The sequence below is a fragment of the Myotis myotis genome, unplaced genomic scaffold (genome assembly GCF_014108235.1).
Source record: "Myotis myotis isolate mMyoMyo1 unplaced genomic scaffold, mMyoMyo1.p scaffold_m19_p_6, whole genome shotgun sequence".
NCBI lineage: Eukaryota > Metazoa > Chordata > Mammalia > Chiroptera > Vespertilionidae > Myotis > Myotis myotis.
Genome location: NW_023416368.1, coordinates 25768896 through 25791529, shown reverse-complemented (window position 1 = coordinate 25791529; position 22634 = coordinate 25768896). Strand labels below are relative to the sequence as shown.

The window sequence follows — 22634 nt, the reverse complement described above, 5'->3', positions numbered from 1 at the left end:
TCTTTCCCCAACACATGGAATTTATCAGGAGACAGTGCATAAGATGAATTGTAGAAAATATGTTTATTTGCAAAGAAAGAAAATGGCAGTGTCTAGTCATATAAAACAGTTGCCATATGATATTTCTGAAAATCATAGAGGAATCGGGTTTTATTAGACTCAGTGAGAGAGAAGCCTAGAAATTACTATGAGTGTAATATACTTCCTTTAGGCAGTTTATCTTTTATATTTTACAGTTAGAATTCTCCATGACCTTCTCAGTTATAGACACTTCAAGCTACCAGTGCTTATCATTATAGTTTAACTCTGCTATTATAAAGAATGTCATGTTAAACTTTATTTTATTTTAAGATAGTATTTATCAGGCTAGATATAGCTGCTCTGAGAGCTTTAAGCCAGACAAATTTAAATATAAATTTTAAACATTCTTGGTTTAACATTATATCTTGCCTTTTGTAGTACACATGCCTAAGGTACAGAATTCTAATTTTTCACTTTTATCTGATTTTCACATTGGTATCTTGATAATAATGGTGTCTCACCTGAGATAAGTCACTAAATGAGAGAGGTGGCCATGAGAGAGCCATGCACCCTAGCCTATAGCCCTTGGGCAGCAGCACACCCTTTCTTAAATTGTTATTTTTATTTTCATTCTTTTCTGTGTCAGAGAATGCATGTTCTCTGAGCAGAGAATCCTTACTGGAGAGAGCAGGTTATGCTATCTTTTTTTTTTTATAATATATTTTTATTGATTTCAGAGAGGAAGGAGGAGGGAGAGAGGGCTAGAAACATCCATGATGAGAGAGAATCATGGATTGGCTATCTCCTGCAAGTCCCCCACTGGGGATCGAGCCCACAACCTGGGCATGTGGCCTTGACCGAAATCGAACCTGGGACTATTCAGTTTGCAGGCCGACACTCTATCCACTGAGCCAAACCGGCTAGGACAGGTTACTCTATCCTAACCATAATACTTTTCGTGTACTTAGATATGACTTTTTGTTATTATGATTACTAATTATAATACTAATCAAGCTCTTCCTTAAATGAAGATAATTTTATAAATATCTGAGACATGTGATATCAAACTTATGATTTTCATTAAATTCTGCAAATTAAGGTCTGGAAGTCATAGATAAACATTTTTGCCTTTTGATTTTGCATTAGGCAGTCAAGATGTTTTTGACTCTCCTACAGTCCTAAATTTGCAGAATTTAATGAAAATTACAAGTCCCCTACTGTCCAAGATCATGAATTTTCTCCCTGGAAGTAAATATAAACATTTATTGACTGTTGCTAAGATTTTATTAGAGAAAGATTGACATAATTTAAAAGAATGGTTGATTTTAGGCTTATAAATATTATTTCGTTCCTGGACTATCTCTAAAAGCTCTTTGCATTAACTCCAAAATTGACTTCTGTACTAACTGCTGTTAACATATACTCCTTCCCAATCTCTGGAAATTAAATGTGTCAACTTCACATTAAAATTGGGAAAGGGCCCTAGGAGATTAGCCTGCATTCACTGAGATATATTTAAAGTGAACAAAAATAGACTGGTCTTCACGGACAAATCAGGACAGCAAGTGCCTCAGAAAATTACTAACACACCCCGTGTTTGACTGGCTTCACATAATGAAAATTAAAGGGAATCAGAACGGACCCGAACCTGGAGATTACTCACTTCCCACCCTCTGATTTTACCAGTGAGGATCTGAGGCCAAGAGAAGTGAAGAAACCTATTCTAAGACCTAACTTTCACATGCTGTCATGACATTTCTCACCCTCATAGGGTCCCAAAATCTAGCCATGAGCTCCTCTGCTCTTGCCAGGTGTGCCCCCTACCCCATTTGGAAAGGCTCCCTACCAGCCTGGTTCCCTGATTAGCCACACTAGCTACACCCTCACCTGGTCCTCAACTTAATTGATCTTACCTTCCTACAAGCTGGTGAAATTATTCAAACAAATCATATCCCCCCAGGGGAGTCAGGGATGACCCCACCCAGCTGATGCTACAAAGTCTACCTCCCACAGCCCCTGCTTGGTCACTCTGTTCTGGAGTGCAGTCTCCACATGGCCCTGCAGGATTTGTGCTGTCCTCTCCATAGGGGATGTGAGTGTGACAGGTGTCAGTGTTCAGCCAATCACTCCTTCAACCACAGGGTAAACAGAAGGTGTTCAGACATGGGATTTGACTCTAAGGTAGATACTGTTACTATCCTCAGTTTACACAGGATGACATGGAGGCACAAAGAGGTAAATGGCTTGTCCAAAGTCGCATGACTGCTGAGCAGTAGAGTTAGGGTTTGTACCTGGGCAGTTAGCTTCAGAGATTGTGCACTTTACTACACATTATTTCCTCTCTTTGACACCCACTCAATCTTTTTCTATATCACATATAGTTTTGTGATATTTTCCTGGATACCTCTCCTAAGTTTGGATTGCAGATTACAAAAAATTAAATGCAAATGATTGCATTGTAAGTAATAATTCATTATTCCCAAGGACACAGCTAGCTTCAGATATGTTTGAATTCAGTAGCTTAAACAATTTTATACCTTCCAATGATCTCAGCAAGCGTCCTCAAATCACAGCTCTTTGGCTCTGATTGAGCCTTGTGCCCATTGCTGAAGTAACCATGATGGCAGGGAGCATGAACGCTCTGATTGATCTGCCCAAATGAGTCATATGCCCACACTTGAAACAAGGGTGACATTAGTACAACCTGAACCACAGAAACTCGGCCTCAGGGAGGGTGGTCTCCATGCAGTATTACTAGACTCCCATTCACATTTTATTGGGGATTTTTTTGAAAGGGTTTTGTTGTTATCCCTTTTGGAACAAATATGCAAGCAAAATTACTGTTTCTAAGAATGTTTTGCTTATAATGGTTCTTGTAATAACAAAAGCTAACTTTGAGTTAGTGCTTTCTATATACCAAACACTGTCCTAAGTATTTTACATATATTGCTCAGTTACTCTTCACAAGAACTCTGTGGGGCAAATGCTCTCATGTACTGATGAGAAAACTGAGATGTAGAAGTGCCTGGTGTACCTGGAAGAGACTGTGATAACTCACCCTCATTGATCCAGTTTAGAAGTGGTACAGTCAAGATTCTCACTCAGGGAGATGGGTTCCAGAGCCTCTACTCCAATTGCATCATAAGAAAGGTTGCTTGTCATGTATAGAAACTGAAGCCCACAAGGAAACAAAAGAATTTATCACGTCAATGCCTGATGGTCACTGTCAGGGAGACCTTAAGGACAGTCAGTTGACCCCTCCGCCCACCTTACACATAATAATTAGGACTTACAGTAGGACCTAAAGTTTATAGATAAGGACAAATATAAATATGTAAATTAGTTTTCCAAGTTTGTGCTAGAAACAATAGTTTTTATTTTTTTACTTTATTTTTTAATTAATTTTTTCAATATACAAAATAAATATATTACTAGATTGTATATACAAAATAATTAGCTATTTACATGCAATAAACATTAATATTTCAAGAAAAACAATTTTAAATATAACATTACATGCAATAAACATTAATATTTTAAATATTATCAAAACTGTACTAACAGTATAATATCACAAAAGTTGTAGGAAATATTAAAAATCTGCAAGTAGGGTTACTTCTATTACATTCTAAAATAATTTTTTCTCTGGCTCTATTTTTGCTCATCAGTTTATGTTGTTCATTATATTCCACACAGGAGTGAGATCATGTGATATTTATCCTTATCCTTTTGCTCAGCACAATGCTCTCCAGGTCCATCCATGCTGCTGCAAATGGTAAGAACCTCTTTTTTACAGCAGTGTAGTATTTCATTGTGTAGATGTACCACAGTTTTCTCATCCACTCATCTGCTGCTGATAGGCACTTAGGCTGTTTCCAAATCTTAGCTATTGTAAATTGTGCTTCTATAAACATAGGGATGCATATATCCTTTCTGATTGGCATTTCTGTTTTCTTGGGATATATTCCTAGAAGTGGAATCAAATGGGAGTTCCATTTTTAATTTTTTGAAGGAACTCCATATTGTTTTCCACAGTGGCTACACCAGTCTGCATTCCCACCAGCAGTGCATGGGGGTTCCTATTTCTCCGCATCCTTACCAGCACTGGTCGTTATTTGTTGATGACAGCCATTCTGACAGGTGTGCTATGGTACCTCATTGTTATTTTGATTTGCATGTCTTAGATGATTGGTGACTTTGAGCATGTTTTCATATGTCAAATATTAATTGAGCATAATGGCTTGGGTCGATTTCTGGGTTCTCTGTTCAGTTCCATTTGTCTATATGTCAGTTCTTGTGCCAGTACCAGGCAGTTTTGAGAACAGTGACTTTGTAATATAGCTTGAGCATCTTTTTTTTTTTTTTTTAATATATTTTATTGATTTTTTACAGAGAGGAAGGGAGAGAGATAGAGAGTTAGAAATATCGATGAGAGAGAAACATCGATCAGCTGCCTCCTGCACATCTCCTACTGGGGATGTGCCTGCAACCCAGGTACATGCCCTTGACCGGAATCGAACCTGGGACCTTTCAGTCCACAGACCGACGCTCTATCCACTGAGCCAAACCGGTTTCGGCAAGCTTGAGCATCTTTACCATCATTATTCTGAACTGTTTCAGATAAATTTCTTATCTCTGCTTCATTTATCTTTTTTTCTGGAGAATTCTCTAGTTCTTTCATTTGGGGTTGTTTCTTTGTCTCCTCCTTTTGGCTCTCTGTTTGGGTTTGTGGTTATGTATTAGGTAGATCCTCTATACCTCTCAATCTCTGGTACAGGATAATATTAAAGGCTGTTTCTGACTAATTAGATCAGGCAAAGACTCAAAGCCTACAGAGACAGCCTCTGCCTACAGACTGATAGGATTCTGACTTGAATTCCCCCCCAGGCAGTCATCCTCAAGTGTGGTGAGAGGTTTTTTTTTTTTTTTTTCCAACAGGGTGGGGCAGTTGCTTCTGCCTGGAGGCTAATTGTTACTTTTAATCTCTTAAGTGGCCTCAGGGTGTTTACTAATAGGGTGTGTCAACTGTCTTCCCCCCAGGCATGGCAAATATCTATGTGGGAAAGATGTTCTACCCTTCCTGAAGGAATGTCTCAGCCCAGGAAGCTTGGGGTGTCTGCCTTCTGAGCTCTATTCCCTGAGTCCCCAGTCCTGGCTTCTGTGCTCACAGCTCTAGTCCACTTCACCCTTCCTCTGGCAGAACACAAGGTGGGTGGCTCCACAGGGAATTTTGTGCTTTGGCCTTTTAAGAGGGTGCCTGAATTTTCAGCTGTCACTACCTGCAGACAGTGCCCCACTGCTTTTCACAGCCAGATGTTGTGTGGTTACCCTTCTCAGTTTTGTTTCTCTCTGCTGGGGGACCCTGCTTGGGGGTTAGATCCCAGAGTCCTCAGGGACAACCCCCCACAGCTGAGATCTCTTCTCTGGGACTTCAGTTGCTATCTGTGGGCACTCAGCCAGCCCTTTTGCACTTCCATCCCTCCTACCAATCTCTATGTGGTCTCCACTTTCAGTCCTCAGGTATCAGAGTTCTTTCCTGCAAGTTTTCAGTTGATTATTTCTATGTATTTTAGTTGTAATTCCAGTTTGTTCCTGGGAGCATGTCTATGCAGTATCTACTTTGCCACTATTTTTAATCCTCTAATAGTTTTTGAAAAAAAGAATGGGCCCAGCTGATGTGGCTCAGTGGTTGAGTGATGAACCATGAACCAGGAGGTTATGGTTTGATTCCAGGTCAGGGCACATGCTCCGGTTGTGGGCTCAATCCCCAGGAAGGGGTGTGCAGGAGGCAGCCAATCCATGATTCTCTCTCATCACTGAGGTTTCTCTCTCTCTGAAATCAATAAAAACATCAAAAACTTAAAAAGAAGTATAAATTTTAAAAAATGGCCAACAGTCCCAGTTAGAGTCTAAAGGAATGTGATTGAAGTTTTAAAAAATTATTCATGCTATCAGTAGAACTATTTATCATCGTAAGCATTGACTATTGTATTTAGAAGAACTTTGTAGCATTCTAGTTTTTCAGTTAAAAAAATCATAGTTGTAAAGTATATCTCAAAACTTTGTCACCTCCTAAAAGGAAATAAAAGCAGTTTTTAACTAGTTTGCTAAAGCAAGCGCCATACTCTCTTCACAGTCCCCTTTTTCTCTTGAAGGCACTCCCAATAAACAAAGCCTCAAAGGCAATATACTAAAGGTATGCTAATGTCTTAATATCTTGAAAAAAATTATTAAGGTAAAAGATCTAAAAATTTTCTGTTTAGAATCATCATACTTTAATTAGTGATAAAAATTGCAGGAAGTGGCAGTTCTTGTAAATGAATTGGAAGGAGGCAGAGATAAAAAGAGATGTTTTTTATCCTTCTGTTTAATACAATATCCCTTGTGTTTCTCCTTCCCTTCCGATATAAATTTGGTTGATAGAACATAGATAAAGATGTGAAATGAAATGTCTTTACTGAGTCATTGATAACCCGAGGGTAGCAAGAGCTAGACTTTTTAATTGCTTGTTGTGTTTATTGAATTTCATCTTTGGCAGTTGATCTGTGAATTGCTTTATGTAGCCCAAGTCTGGTTGTTAATTAAATCTTCTGTAAAAGTTCTTGTGTAATATATAAAAACTCTTACAGTTTCCACATGTCTCTAAGTTGGGCTGAATGTGTGAGGGAGGAGGCTATGTATTAAGAGCCAACGGTTGCCCCATTTATTATATTTTTGCCAGCAGCTATTTACCCTCAGACTGTGATTCCATAAAAAGATATTGTACAAGCCTGCTTCAGTCAACACCCCTCCAGCCCTACCCGCAGTGGCTGCGGTTGGTGTAGTAGATAGCAGTCTTCCCTCTGAGTCTAGCTTACGCATACTGCTGAACTGAGAAATGATGTATCTGGAGCCCTTTTTCACTAGGGTAGGTGAACCTCTGATCATCTGCATCTGTTGTAGCTTTCTTGCTCCTTGTCACAATAGCAAGGCTGCATTGACATAAAGACATTAGCCAAATGTTTTGGTTGATAATGAACTTGTCCAAATCTTAAAGATTTCATCTGGGTTTTCCTGTTATGTGATCCTTCCCTGTAAATTTCCCTTTGGTGCTTCTGAAAAGCTAATGATATTTGCCTTGGATTACTCCCAGATTTACTGTTATGTAGCAACAGAGAATAATCAAGACCAAATTCTCATCTTAGATTTACTTTTTTCTTACTCCTTTCAATAGAAGGTCCATGAGAATATGGTCAGTTCTAAGAGTTCAGTTTTTGGTGAAGTTTGGAGTTATACATTGGGAAGTGAGCTTTCTAGTCCTAAACTCTTCTTAATCTCTAAAGGATACTTAACCCAAAGGGACCAGGCCAATGGTTGTTAGGACATTTTAACCTCTGGCTAATATGTCATCAGGCAACATCACAAAGGATTGGAATAGGGGTGGGGTGGAGAAGGGATGGGTGGGAGAGTGTATGCAGCTTGATGATGTGATACTGTCCTTTCCAATCCCTGGCCTGCCACACAGACACACACACACACACACACACACACACTCCCTGCAGGCCTAAGCCATCAGTTGGACATCCTCTGAGGGGGGGTGAGCTTTCTAGTCCTAAACTCTTCTTAATCTCTAAAGGATACTTAACCCAAAGGGACCAGGCCAATGGTTGTTAGGACATTTTAACCTCTGGCTAATATGTCATCAGGCAACATCACAAAGGATTGGAATAGGGGTGGGGTGGAGAAGGGATGGGTGGGAGAGTGTATGCAGCTTGATGATGTGATACTGTCCTTTCCAATCCCTGGCCTGCCACACACACACACACACACACACACACACACACACACACACACTCCCTGCAGGCCTAAGCCATCAGTTGGACATCCTCTGAGGGCTCCTGGAGTGTGAGAGGGTGCAGGCCGGGCTGAGGAATCCACCCCCCCCAAGTGCACGAATTTCGTGCACTAAGCCTCTAGTAGGAAGATAAAAGGTCAGCTATACACAACATAATCAAAGGCAAGCCCCGAAGTCGTCAAGGCTTTATGCTCAGATGTGCTTTATACCTGGTGGTACTGCTCATTTGCAAGCATTTGGATTAATAACAATGGTATCAAAGCATTCACTTAAACTTTTTGGACCGTCTGAATTGTGCCAGACTCTATATTGTACTAAAATCTATTGAAATAACAGCTCTCAGTATTTTCTACATAGCTCTTATCTTACTTGGGAACACATACTATTTATTTTAAATTTTGCATTAACTGTGGAATCTCTAGAAAATGCACAACAGATATGTAGAGTTTTACATACAATTTCAGGGAATTCAGAAATTTTATGAAGTCCATGCATGGTCTAGGTTAAGAACTGGACATTTGAAGCAAATTATGCTAGGTAATGAAGACTTCATGGAATACAGTTTTCCTGACTGAGTGACTGTGTTTTCAGCCACCTGCACAAGTCAGGACGGCCTTGGGTTCTTTCAGGTGGGCTGCCAGAATCTTCTACCTTTGCTCATTCAATTTAATATGGTACAGTTGCCTGGCTAGTGTAGCTCAGTGGTTGAGTGTCAACTCATGAACTAGGAGGTCATGGTTTGATTCCCAGTCAGGGCACATCCCAGGTTGCAGATTCGGTCCCCAGTTGGGGGCATGCAGGAAGCAGCCAGTCAGTGATTCTCATCATTGATGTTTCTTTCTCTCCCTCTCCCTCTCCCTCTCCCTTCCTCTCTCTGAAATCAATAAAAACATATTTGAAAATAATATGGTACAGCCACTTCATTTTAATTCACCTGGTTGTCACATTCCTCACCCTTTTCTGAGGGTAGTTAAGATAGATTGCTATCTGCTATTTTTCTTCCTTCTCTGGAATAACTCTAAATACTTGATGAGGCCCCTGTATCAGAGCTACTTATTGCATGCAGGATGAGGCTCACTAACCACAACTTGTTAGACAGACTGGGGAAATCCACCGGAAAGAAGCTTTGGAAGGTATTGCAGATTGTTGTGGGTAACCAGGCCCAGAGAGAGCAATGAATTACATAAACACAAAGGAAGATGTCTGTATTTTGAGGACCCCCCCTCCCACCCCACCCACAGTCAGGCACTTAGTCACTCTTTCCTCTGTGTTTTCTTAACTCTATTATAGCTCAATTATAGCTCCTGTCACTCGACTGGAATTGTTTATGAGTCTATCTCTCTTACTAAACTATGAGCAATTCCAAGACAGAGTGCATGACTTATTTATCTCTGTACCCCAATCCAGGTGCTGGGTTAAGAGCGCAGGCCTTGGAGTCAGACTGTCTGCATTCATATCCATGCTTTGCACACATGGGTAGGATCACTTGGGCAAGCTACTTATCTAAGCCTTTGTTTCCCGCTTTTTTCCCCCTCTTCTTTATTTTCCCCTCTTCCCCCTTTTCCTTCCTTCCTTCCTTCCTTCCTTCCTTCCTTCCTTCCTTCCTTCCTTCCTTCCTTCCTTCCTTCCTCTTTTTCTCTCTCTTCCGCCCTCCCTTCCTTATCTTCAATTTCATTTGCACCTAAAGGAACACACTAATAATGTTTTTGGTTTATTGTGAAGAATAAATGATATAATGCTTAGCACAACAGTCACTATAGATGAGATAATAGACAGTACCTATTATTGTATGTATTATCATTACTTGCCGGGGTCCAGCCCCAGCAGGTCCAGGGGTCCCCAAAGGTGTGGATGGAGTCGGCGAAGAAGGAAGGACACGGAGACAGTGTTCAGTTGATCAGCAGCCTAGCCAGGATCTCCAGCCAGGATCTCCAGCCAAGTTCTGGTCTGGATCTCCAGAGAGGTTCTGCTTAGTATCTCCAGCTAGGTTCTGTGTCCATGTTCTCTTGCTAGGTTCCCCAGGTTCTCCAGCCAGGTTCTGTAGCCATGTTCCCTCGCTAGGTTCTCCAGCCAGGTTCTGTCCAGGTTCTCCAGCCAGGTTCAGTCACCAGGTTCTAGTCAGGTTCTCTTGCCAATTTCTGTAGTCAGGTTCAGTCCAGGATCTTTTGCCATGTTCTCTCGCTAGGTTCTGTCTCTAGGTTCTGAGGCCAGTTTCTGTCCAGGATCTTTTGCCATGTTCTCTCCAGCGAAGTTCTTCTGTCTCTAGAGAACGTTCTGTGTAGGTTCTGCGCCTCCTAAGTTCTGTGTGTTGCTGTCTTGTTACATCTGTATTTATACCAGTTGATTCAATCCTATCAATCTCTATTACAAAGGTTAGGGCGTTTCTTATCTCCATTCCAGGGAGTAAAGATTATGTAGCTTAAGCATGATTGTTCATAGTTAAAGTGATTAATTACCCGCCTGGCACTTAGTTAAGAGGTTTTATTCCCTCCCTAACTTCAGGGGAAAATCCCTACCTGGGGAAACAACCTTTCTCAGAGAGGTGACCTTGGTTAAAACACATAGTGCCAAGAAGGTGAGCAAACATATTAAGAACAGTATGCCATATATGCCAGGTCCCTTGAAACAGCAAGCATGGACCGGCTTCCGGCAATTACTATTGACTGTTGAATGTCTTTCCTTATTGTAGTTCACCTACCAAAGTTTAAAGCCTTTTAACTACTAAAGAACACACATTTCTCCCACCTCTTTCCTTGTTCCCTTTGCCCTCCCCTGCAACATGATAATTGATATCCTTCTTACCTACTTTATTTTTCATACTTGTACTTATCATCATCTAACATCAGATATGCTTATTTGTTTATTTCTAGAACATGAACTCCATGAAGGTAGGGACTTTGCTATTTTGGGGTTCACTGTTGTATCCCAAATACCTAGAATGGTTCTTGGAACATAGAATGTGCTCAACAAATATTTGTTGAATAAATGAATGAATGGACACACACTGCAATACTCATAATGCATCCCTACTCTCTGTTGTAGGGGAGCCTCAGTGATTGCCACTCAAGGTTTGCATTAAATGTATGCATTCCTTTACTTTGCCAAATGGTCATAAAGCAGATTTTTCCTTTATTTCCCTTTCTTCTATGATTGGGGCAGGGAAAAAATATTTTCCAAAAGTGCTGTAATACTGAAATGATTAAAACTTCAATGTCAAAGCCACACCCTTCAGTAGGGCTATTGATGGAAATCATTGAGTGGTAGGTCCCTTCTCTGAGAAGTGAGAAAGGTGATAGCTGGGGGAAGGGTGGGTGAGCTTTCTATTATCTTGTAGAAGTGGCTGCTCAAAAACTTTCAATAACTACTCATTGTTTAAAATTTAAGTTTCAACTCCTCAGCAACTCCCCCACTCTTCCTTCACAGTGCATTTGGCTCCAGCCAAATTGTCAACTGAATTTTTTCCATCTCCACAGAAGCTTAGCTTCTGTTTTTCAAGATTCTACTGTTTGTCAAGGTACAATTACAACATGGTCTAGTCAGGATATTTTCCCTAACTTCTCTGCTATTCCTCTACCTTAAACTCTGAGGATAGCCATTGAGGTCTTTCTCAGGTTCCTTTAAATATGTTTACCTCTCTTTTAGGGATGCTCTCCAGCCTTTCTCTGCATAGATCTTTCTCAAGAGTTTTCTGTTAAATTGTCTTGAGGGCTAGGGCTGTTTCCTTCTGTTTTTCTATATATACCAAGCATTCAGCAAATGTTTCTGAGTAAGTCTCTGTGTGTATAGCTGTATATTTATTTTTCTAGTGGTACAAAATACCTTTAGAGCCCGTCTGATGAAAATATGTTAAATATAGAGCATTTTGCTCATATGGTCAGTACAGGTGAATTTCTTTCACCATCCATTCTGTAGAAGAGAAAAACAACAACTAATGTAAACATAGAGCTGGGCTTGTATTTCTTGAGACCACAGTGAGACGGGGCCTTTTTCTCACAGGGTTGGCAGGACATATCTGGGTGGTAGATCAAAGGGAACTTATTACTAACTTTGTTTGGGTGTGGGGGGTTGAGACTTAACAAGTGAAAAGAAAAAAGCAATGAAACTAAATTCACTTCCTACTGCATAAATGAACAGGGATACTCTGCATAAAGCTCTGTTTTTCTCTTTCAGGGCATCCAGTGCATGTAGGACTGTGATAACACTGCCCCCTTCTGTTACTCTTGATTATTAATACCGGTGATTCTCAAGACTGGTTTGATGATCCTGATGTGAATTTTCTATTTCCAAGAAATGCTTGCTTAAGACAGAAGGACAAGCAATTATGTATTTATTATATATTTATTCAATGTGATTTTATTCTATCAGGTTCTCCATTTTTATAGTTAACTTGACTGGTAAATTTTGTTGTGAGGTATTAGTTCAATTGCATTATAATTGGATATTATATTTCAGGAAATGGATAAAGTCAAGGATCATAACAAAATTAACCAATTTTTTGTTTATGTATGTCTAAGTAGTTACTTAATTTCTTCTAGTTACTAGAACTTCCCTTGGATGTTAAAGCATCAACCAATGGGTTGATGCATTGTGGCTTTTTCATTTAGGACAGAACCTCTCAGATTGGGGACAGTTAAAGAGCCCTGAATGGTGGTTCTTCACGTATCAAAAGCCAGTGCCACTTTCTGTGAATAGCACTGTCTGTGAAATGATTTATCTCAGAACTTTTGAACAGCTTTGTTATTCTTTTCTCCTTTTCTGTATGTATCTTTAAAGAAGTTGTGGCCACATAGCATAGGGCTTTGAATCTATACATAATAGGGGAGCCAATTAACATATCTGGGCAAAGGATAGCATCCTTAGAAGGGTGACATTATCAGTTTTGTGTTGAATGAACTGAGATGAAAAGCAGGAGGGAGAACATTAGCAGATTCAAATAGTAATACTATCACTAGTACCTCCACAGTGCACTCAAAATCCTCACCATTTTTTTTCTCATTGATCTTCCCTTAACCCTAGTCTGAGCCCCCAGCATCTTTCTCTTGGATCCGTATAATGTTATGCTCCCTGGTTGCCCTACAACCAGTCTTGCTCTCCTACAATTCATTCTCCCCCCAGAAGACAAAGTCAGCTTTAAAAAACAAGTAAACTAGAGCATATCACTTAACATTAAGTGTATTACTGACTTCCCTTTACACTTTCGGATGAAATTTACACTCCTACCCTGGTGCATGAGGCCCCATGCAGTTTGGACTCTGTCTGCTTCTCAGACCTACACTCCCATGTCTGCTCATTAGGCTCCAACTCCCTGGCTTTTTTTGGTTCCTCGAATAAGCCAAGTTCAGTCTGACCTCAGACATCTGAGCCTTTGTTCTTACTATTCATCTACCTAGAACATTCTGCTCTCAGAATTTCACATGGCTGGCTTCTTGCTTCAGCTTACATATCCCTTCCTCAAAGAGTCCCAACCTGTCATACTTCATCTTCTTCTCTTTGTCTCCCCAACCCCACCTAGTTCTATTTTTATTTATAGCCCATGTCACTATTTAAAATTCTTTAAAATCTGTGTTCCTTGCCTAGAATAAATGTTGCAAGAGGGCATGAACCTTGTATACCTTGTTCATCTCTGGGTTTCCAATATATAGAGCTTCCATCTGGCTAATGGTAAATGCTTGGTAATTACTTGTTACATATACGAATCTGGGTAAAAGATATAAAGAACAAGAGTAGGACAAATATAAATAGAAGAGAAGAGATACTTGAACAAATTATGGTAGATATGGAGAGGATTGATTTAATTATTAGATATCAGGAGCTAATGGGATATCAGGAGCCAATGGAAAGGGAGAAGTCAAATGATGGGTTCTTACTTAGACAGTAGAAAAATGTCAGTGATGCCATTAATTCAGAGAAAAGTTAGTGGAATATAATGGATGGGAGTGGCCAATGTATATTTGACTTTGGACTTGAGTGACTTGAGTGTGAGATGTTGGTAGGTCCATGTGAAGATGCCTAACAGGTATATAGAAATCAGAAAGAGGCCAAGGCTAAACATTTAGATTTTGGAGTCATTTTCATAATGGTTACATTGAGATTGAATCAGGTCAACAAGGGACAGCATGTAGAGAGGGGAAAAAAGAACTTTTAAAATGTGCAGATTTTTGCCCATTCTTGTGTACTAAAAGCCATGCTGGAATAAGTGATATCTAACAAATGAGGAGCAAGGGCTAAAGCTTCATGGGGCCAGAGATGATAACATGACAATTTGGCAAGAAGAGAGTGTGTTATACAGACCAGGCATATTGTAACACTGCCATATGGTACTCTTTGATCTGCGCAGAACATCTCTCAGTGGGGAAGCTCTGCATCTCAAAGGGAGTCTGTGTAACTTCTCTGCTTCCTTCCCATAATCTGTAAGGGGTCCAGAGTGAGGATTGGCTAAGGTTAATGATGAAGCTCTACTCTTTGATTTAGGGAATAATCTAAAGTGGTTTTGGAAAAAATGCATTACAAAAGCTACATTTCACCCTGCCAGCATGGCTCAGTGGTTGAGCATTGACCTATGAACCGGGGGTCACAGTTCGATTCCTGGTCAGATTAGGGCATATGCCCAGGTTGCGGGCTCGATCCCCAATGGGGGAACGTGCAGGAGGCAGCCCATCAATGATTCTCTCTCATCATTGATGTTTCCCTCTCTCTTCCTCTCCCTTCCTCTCTAAAATCAATAAAAATATATCATATATATATATATATATATATATATATATATATATATATATATGCTACAGCCCTAGCCGTTCTGGCTCAGTAGATAGAGCAGGGGTCCTCAAACTACGGCCTGTGGGCCACATACAAATACAAATATTGTATTTGTTCCCATTTTGTTTTTTTACTTCAAAATAAGATATGTGTAGTGTGCATAGGAATTTGTTCATAGTTTTTTTTTAAACTATAGTCCGGCCCTCCAGTGGTCTGAGGGACAGTGAACTGGCCCCCTGTTTAAAAAGTTTGAGGACCCCTGAGATAGAGTGTCAGCCTGTGAACCAAAGAGTCCCAGGTTTGATTCTGGTCAAGGGCACATACCTTGGTTTCAGGCTCTTCCCCAGCCCAGGCCCTGAGCAAGGTGCATGCAGGAGGCAACCAATCAATGTGTTTCTCTCACACTGATGTTTCTCTCTGTTTTTTCCTCTCTCTTCCAGTCTTTCTAAAAAAGATCAATGGAAAAATATTCTCAGGTGAGGATTAACCAAAAACAACAACAACAACAACCCCCGCCCCCCCACCCCAAACAACAACCCAAAACAAAACACAAAGCTACATTTGTCACTGTGGGCTTAGTGAACTAAACATTCAATATGTATTCTCTTATTAGTTCTCACTCACCAAATTTCTGTAAAGAACTACAATTATTACCTGTTTTGCAGATGAGAAACGGTGCCTGGAAAGTAATATACTGTGACTTTCCCGGATGATAAATGATGGAGTTGGGATTCAGCCCCAAACTGCGCATCCCAAAGTGCACACTTTGCACCATGATGCCCTAATGCTTCCCTACACAGGTAATAATCATTTCTGGTACTTAAATTTTGTTTCTGTATTTTAGTGTATGTTTCTTTTCATTTCAATGTTGTGGATATGATGTTAATAAATCAGGCAAACTTTATTAGTAATAATGAAGAGTGACTACAATTACTCATAAAGTTGTCCTTTTGTGCTGAATAAAAGTAACTGGTTCTTTTAGTAGTGCTCCTCTGTGTCACACAATTGCCTTAAAGAGCTGCTATTACTTTCAGAAAGTCAACTTCCCTAAATCCCCAGGAGATCCTTAATTTCAGGACTCTTAGGGCATCTGAAATAGAACTAGTTTTGGATCCTCTTCCACATCCACCCCCAGCCTTAAATTACAGGCATACCCCTTTTATTGTGGGAACTTGTTCCTAGAAATGATCATATTAGCTAAATTGGTGCTATAAGGATTATTACACCATGATACCTGGGAGATATGCTACTGATGTCATACTTTGACAATTGTCTTTCTTTCTCTTCCAGTCTTCTGAAGTTGTGATGTGCCTCTGGCCGTACATTTCTTCTATTTATTTTTCATACTGTTGTTGGTCAATCTTTCTGGGCTGCAGGGAGTCTTATGCTGACCTTCCAGTGAAGGATTTCTACCAGGCAACCAGAACCTACTGTTATGGGTTTCTCTCTCCTGGAGACTTAGCAGCTATTGCAGTGAATGTTGTTTGTTGTCATCCAGGATCTTCCTTGATTTTTTGTAGAATCTGCAGCATTACAATTGATTAGCCATCTTGAACCAACATGTTCACTGGCACACAAGTAATGGCAGAAAGAGGAACCTGGTAGAATAAATGATTGGGATGGGCCACACAAATGGCTCTTAGTCCTCATTGGCTGAGAGCCAAATATAAATGAGCTACACGAACTAGTACTGCAATGGGCTTACATTTATGTAGACCTATAAAATATTTCTGAAGCCAATAGAACTCTAATGAGTCAGCTCATTTTGGGGCAGTTCTAAATGAACTCTAAGTAAGTGCCTGACTTTATGTCCAGTAAATGTGTGGTGATGCATGGTGGCATTTTCTTTGATCCTTCAATAATTTATTAATGGGAACTTTGTGCTAGGCATGATGTTCCTTCAACTTTTAAAATAATGATGTCATTTTGGTTAGCTCCAAGCCTCTCTCATAAAATGTTTTCCATTTCTCTCTCTCTCTTTTTATTCATTTGTTTACAAAATTTTTAAAAATCTTTTTTTTTTATTGCTTAAAGTATTACAAAGGGTATTACATATGTGTCCATTTTATCCCCCCGCCCTAGACAGTCCCCTAGCCTCCCCTATCCCCCAATGTCTTATGTCCACTGGTTATGCTTCTATGCATGCATACAAGTCCTTTAGTTGATCTCTTACCCCCCTACCTCCTGCCCCCCAACCCTCCCCGGCCTTCCTGCTGCAGTTTGACAATCTGTTTGAGGCAGCTCTGCCTCTGTATCTATTATTGTTCAAAAGTTTATAATGGTCTCTATTATCCATGAATGAGTGAGATCATGTGGTATTTTTCCTTCATTGACTGGCTTATTTCACTTAGCATAATGCTCTCCAGTTCCATCCATGACGTTGCAAATGGTAAGAGTTCCTTCCTTTTTAGAGCAGCATAGTATTCCATCGTGTAGATGTACCACAGTTTTCTAATCCATTCATCTACTGATGGGCACTTAGGCTGTTTCCAGATCTTAGCTATGGTGAATTGTGCTGCTATGAATATAGGGGTGCATATATCCTTTCTGATTGGTGTTTCTGGTTTCTTGGGATATATTCCTAGAAGTGGGATCACAGGGTCAAATGGGAGTTCCATTTTCAGTTTTTTAAGTAAACTCCATACTGTCTTCCATAGTGGCTGCACCAGTCTGCATTCCCACCAGCAGTGCACAAGTGTTCCTTTTTCTCCACATCCTCTCCAGCACTTGTCGTTTGTTGATTTGTTGATGATAGCCAGTCTGACAGGTGTGAGATGGTACCTCATTGTTGTTTTGATTTGCATCTCTCGGATGATTAGTGACTTTGAGCATGTTTTCATATGTCTCTTGGCTTTCTGAATGTCCTCTTTTGAAAGGTGTCTATTTAGGTCCTTTGCCCATTTTTTGATTGGATTGTTTATCTTCCTTTTGTTAAGTTGTATGAGTTCCCTATAAATTTTGGAGATTAGGCCCTTATCAGATATGACATTGGCAAATATGTTTTCCCACACAGTGGGTTTTCTCGTTGTTTTGTTCATGGTTTCTTTTGCTGTGCAGAAGCTTTTTATTTTGATGTAGTCCCATTTGTTCATTTTCTCTTTCGTTTCAAGTGCCCTAGGAGCTGTATCAGTGAAGAAATTGCTTCGGCATATGTCTGAGATTTTGTTGCCTTTGGATTCTTCTAGAATTTTTATGGTTTCCTGTCGTACATTTAAGTCCTTTATCCATTTTGAGTTTATTTTTGTGTATGGTGTAAGTTGGTGGTCTAGTTTCATTTTCTTGCATATATCTGTCCAATTTTCCCAGCACCATTTATTGAAGAGACTATCTTGGCTCCATTGTATGTTCTTGCCTCCTTTGTCAAATATTAATTGAGCATATTGGTTCGGGCCGATTTCTGGGCTCTCTATTCTATTCCATTGATCTATATGCCTATTCTTGTGCCAGTACCAGGCAGTTTTGAGAACAGTGGCTTTGTAATACATCTTGATATCTGGTATTGAGATCCCACCTACTTTGGTCTTTTTCAGGATTGCTGCAGCTATTCGAGGTCTTTTTTTATTCCAGATGAATTTTTGGAGAGTTCGTTCTAGATCTCTGAAGTATGCCGTTGGTATTTTAATGGGAAGTGCGTTGAATTTATAGATTGCTTTGGGTAGTATGGACATTTTAATGATGTTGATTCTACCAATCCATGAACACGGTATGTTCTTCCATCTGTTTATGTCTTCCTCTATATCTTTTTTCAACGTCCTGTAGTTTTCTGAGTAGAGGTCTTTTACCTCTTTAGTTAAGTTTATTCCTAGGTAGCTTAATTTTTTTGGTGCGATGGTAAACGGGATTGTTTTTATAATCTCTCTTTCTGAAAGTTCACTATTGGTGTATAGAAATGCCTCGGATTTCTTGGGGTTAATTTTGTATCCTGCTACATTGCCAAATTCATGTATTAAGTCCAGTAGCTTTTGGATGGAGTCTCTAGGGTTTTGTATGTATAATATCATGTCGTCTGCAAATAAGGACAGTTTTACTTCCTCTTTTCCAATTTGGATGCCTTTTATTTCTTCTTCTTGCCGAATTGCAATGGCTAACACTTCCAGTACTATGTTGAACAGGAGTGGTGAGAGGGGGCATCCCTGTCTTGTTCCTGTTCTTAGGGGAAATGGTGTTAGTTTTTGTCCATTGAGTATGATGTTGGCTGTGGGCCTGTCATATATGGCTTTTATTATGTTGAGGTATGATCCTTCTACTCCCACCTTGCTGAGAGCTTTTATCAAAAATGGGTGTTGAATTTTGTCAAATGCTTTTTCTGCATCAATTGATATGACCATGTGGTTTTTTTCTTTCAATTTGTTTATGTGATGTATCACGTTTATTGATTTGCGGATATTGTACCATCCTTGCATCCCTGGGATAAATCCTACTTGGTCATGGTGTATGATCTTTCTGATGTACTGCTGGATCCGATTTGCTAAGATTTTGTTGAGGATTTTGGCATCTATGTTCATGAGGGATATTGGCCTGTAATTCTCTTTCATTGTGTTGTCTTTACCTGGTTTTGGTATTAGGGTGATGCTGGCTTCATAGAATGAGCTTGGAAGTGTTCCTTCCTCTTGAATTTTTTGTAGTAGTCTGAGGAGGATAGGTTTTAGTTCTTCCTTGAATGTTTGGTAAAACTCCCCTGTGAAGCCGTCTGGTCCTGGGCTTTTGTTTGCTGGAAGCTTTTTGATGACTGCTTCAATTTCTTCCATAGTTATTGGCCTGTTGAGATTTTTAGATTCTTCCTGATTGAGTTTTGGAATGTTGTATTTTTCTAGGAATTTGTCCATTTCCTCCAGGTTGTCTAGTTTGTTGGAGTAGAGCTGTCCATAGTATTTTTTAACAATCATTTGTATTTCTGTGGGGTCTGTTGTTATTTCGCCTCTATCGTTTCTGATTTTGTTTATTTGGGTCCTCTCTCTTTGCTTCTTGGTGAGTCTGGCTAGAGGTTTGTCAATCTTGTTTATCCTTTCAAAGAACCAGCTCTTGGTTTCATTGATTTTCTGTATTGTTTTTTTGGTCTCTATGTCATTTATTTCTGCTCTAATCTTTATTATCTCCTTCCTTCTGCTCACTCTGGGGTTTTCTTGTTGCTCTCTTTCTAATTCTTTGAGTTGTAGAGTTAGATGATTTACTACCATTTTTTCTTGTTTGTTGAGATAGGCCTGTAGAGCTATAAACTTCCCTCTCAGGACTGCTTTCATTGTGTCCCATAGGTTTTGGATTGTTGTGTTTTCATTGTCATTAGTTTCCAGGATGTTTCGAATTTCTTCTTTGATTTCATTGGTAACCCAATCAATATTTAATAGCATGCTATTCAGCTTCCAGGTGTTTGAGTATTTTGGGTTGTTTTTATTGTAGTTTATTTCTAATATTATGCCATCGTGGTCTGCGAAGACGCTTTTTATGATTTCAATTTTCTTGAATTTGGGGATACTTTGCTTGTGACCCAATATATGGTCTATTTTTGAATATGTCCTATGAGCATTTGAGTAGAATGTATATTCCCTGGCTTTCAGGTGAAGTGTTCTGAAGATGTCTATTAAGTCCATCTGATCTAGTGAGTCATTTAGGATTGCTGTATCTTTGCTGATTATTTGTCTAGAGGACTTATCCAGTGCTGTCAGTGGTGTATTAAAGTCCCCTACTATGATTGTATTGTTGTCGATGTCTCCTTTGATATCTTCCAGGAGTTTTTTTATGAATTTGGGTGCTCCTGCATTGGGTGCATATATGTTTACCAGGATTATATCTTCTTGTTGTATTGATCCCTTTAGTATTATGAAGTGGCCTTCCTTATCTCTTGTTATGGCCTTCACTTTGAGGTCTATTTTGTCCGATATAAGTATTGCTACCCCAGCTTTCTTTTCCTTTCCATTTGCCTGAAAGATATTTTTCCATCCTTTCACTTTCAGTCTGTGTGAGTCCCTTCTAATGAGGTGGGTTTCTTGTAGACAGCAGATGTATGGGTCATGTTTTTTTATCCATTCAGCCACTCGATGTCTTTTGTTTGGAGCATTTAGTCCGTTTACGTTTAAAGTTATTATTGAAAGGTACTTGTTTGTAGGCATTTCTGTTTTTGTGTGGCTGTTTTCTTTCTGAGCTTTTTATTTCTTATTTTTATACCAGTCCCTTTAGCATTCCTTGCATTGCTGGCTTGGTGGTGATAAACTCCCTTAGCCTTTTTTTGTCTGTGAAGCTTCTTATTTCCCCTTCAAGTTTGAATGATAGCCTTGCTGGATAGAGTATTCTTGGATTCAGTCCTTTGCTTTGCATCACTTTGTAAATTTCCATCCATTCTTTTCTGGCCTGATGTGTTTCTGTTGAGAAATCATTTGACAATCTAATGGGAGATCCCTTGTATGTAACTTTCCGTCTCTCTCTTGCAGCCTGTAAGATTCTCTCTTTGTCCTGAACATTTGCCATGGTAATTATGATGTGTCTTGGTGTGGGTCTTTTCGGGTTCACCTTGTTTGGGACTCTCTGGGCTTGTGTGACTTTTTTCTTCCCCACCTCAGGGAAGTTTTCTGATATTATTTCTTCGAATAGGTTTTCTAATCCTTGTTCATCCTTCTGTTGTTCTGGTACCCCTATTATTCGTATGTTGTTTCGTTTCATGTTGTCCCAAAGCTCCCTTAGGCTCTCCTCCTGTCTTTTCATTTTTTTCTCCAATTACAGTACGTTTTGGGTGTGTTTTACTTCCTTGTCTTCTAAATCACTAATTCGGTCCTCCGCTTCTCCTAGTCTACTGTTGATACTTTCAATGGAGTTTTTCATTGCAGCTATATCACTCTTCATTTCTACTTGGGTCTTACTTAAGTTGTTGATTTTTTCATCTGTTTCTTCTAGCTTCTTCCATATGTTATCGATTTTTTCATCTGTTTCTTCTTGCTTCTTGCTGAGGTTGTCGATTTTTTCCTCCATCCGGTTTATGCACTCTAGGACCCTTATTCTGAATTCTTTTTCTGTCATGTTGCATGCCTCTGTATTACTTAGCTGCTTTTCTGGAGAGTCCTCCTTCTCTTTCCTTTGGGGGTTTCTTTGTCTACCCATGTTTGATCTCACTGACATATCTAGACGTTGAGTCGTTCAGTGGCTGCTCCCTTGGTGGCAGTGACTCCTTGGTCTGCGGTTGCTCTTCGGGCGGTTGCGGTAGCAGCTGCTCTTCAGTTGGCAGCAACTCCTCTGGTGGGTGCTGTTCACAGCTGTGGTGGCTCTTCTGGCTGGTGGGGCGAGGTTTCACGTACAGCTGCTGTTCCTCAGCAGAGGGTGTGGTGCTCAGGAGGTTGCTGTTGCTTGGATCTGCTGTGTTGTTTTAAAGGCACAAAATACAACACAACAAGGCACCACGTACCAGGCACTATACACAAATATATTCACGATATTAATAACCCCAAATAAAGGTGACCACCTGAATTAAGAGAATTAGGGGATAAGGAAGAAGGAAGAGAAAAAGAGAAAAGAGAAAAAAGAAAAGAAAATTAGGGACCAAAAAAAGGAGTGCAAAAATGAAATTGGGAAAAAGGAGGGGGGAAAGTAAAAGCGAGAAAAGAAAGGAAAAGAAAAAAAAAGAGCGAAAAGAGAGAATGAAGTGGAAGAGGGGAAGAGACTTTTTATATGAGGAGAATACTCCTATAGAACAGCCATTAATCCCAACAAATTCCAGCAACAGCTCTCTGGAGATGAATGCAAACTAGAAACAACCAATAATATAACGATGAAAATAGAATGGAGAACACTAATCCCAAAATAAAATAAAGAGAAAATAAAATGGCACTTTAAAAAAAAATGGTAAAATGGTAGCAGTAATAATACTGGTTAAAAATAAGAAGGTAGTAATTAAAAGGGTAAAATCAGGTGATGGAAAAAAGAAGAAAAAAAAAAAGAAGAAGAGGAAAAAAAAAAAAAAGAAAAAAAAAGAAAAAAATTGGTTTCTTAGTTAAAAGGTGAAAAAAGGAAGAAAAAAAAAATATTGCAGTAGTGAAGG

General features: G+C 39.6%; 1 protein-coding gene across 1 annotated transcript in view; it reads left to right on the top strand.

Moving 5' to 3' along the window:
* The first annotated feature begins 3761 nt into the window (after positions 1–3761).
* The window catches only part of KCTD16 (potassium channel tetramerization domain containing 16), a 60419-nt gene continuing 41546 nt past the window's right edge, over positions 3762–22634 (top strand). Inside the window, exons 1-3 of the mRNA XM_036312575.1 lie at positions 3762–3796; positions 5062–5229; positions 15277–15411. The gene's annotated coding sequence lies outside the window, so the exon portion shown is untranslated. The remainder of the gene's footprint in view (positions 3797–5061; positions 5230–15276; positions 15412–22634) is intronic.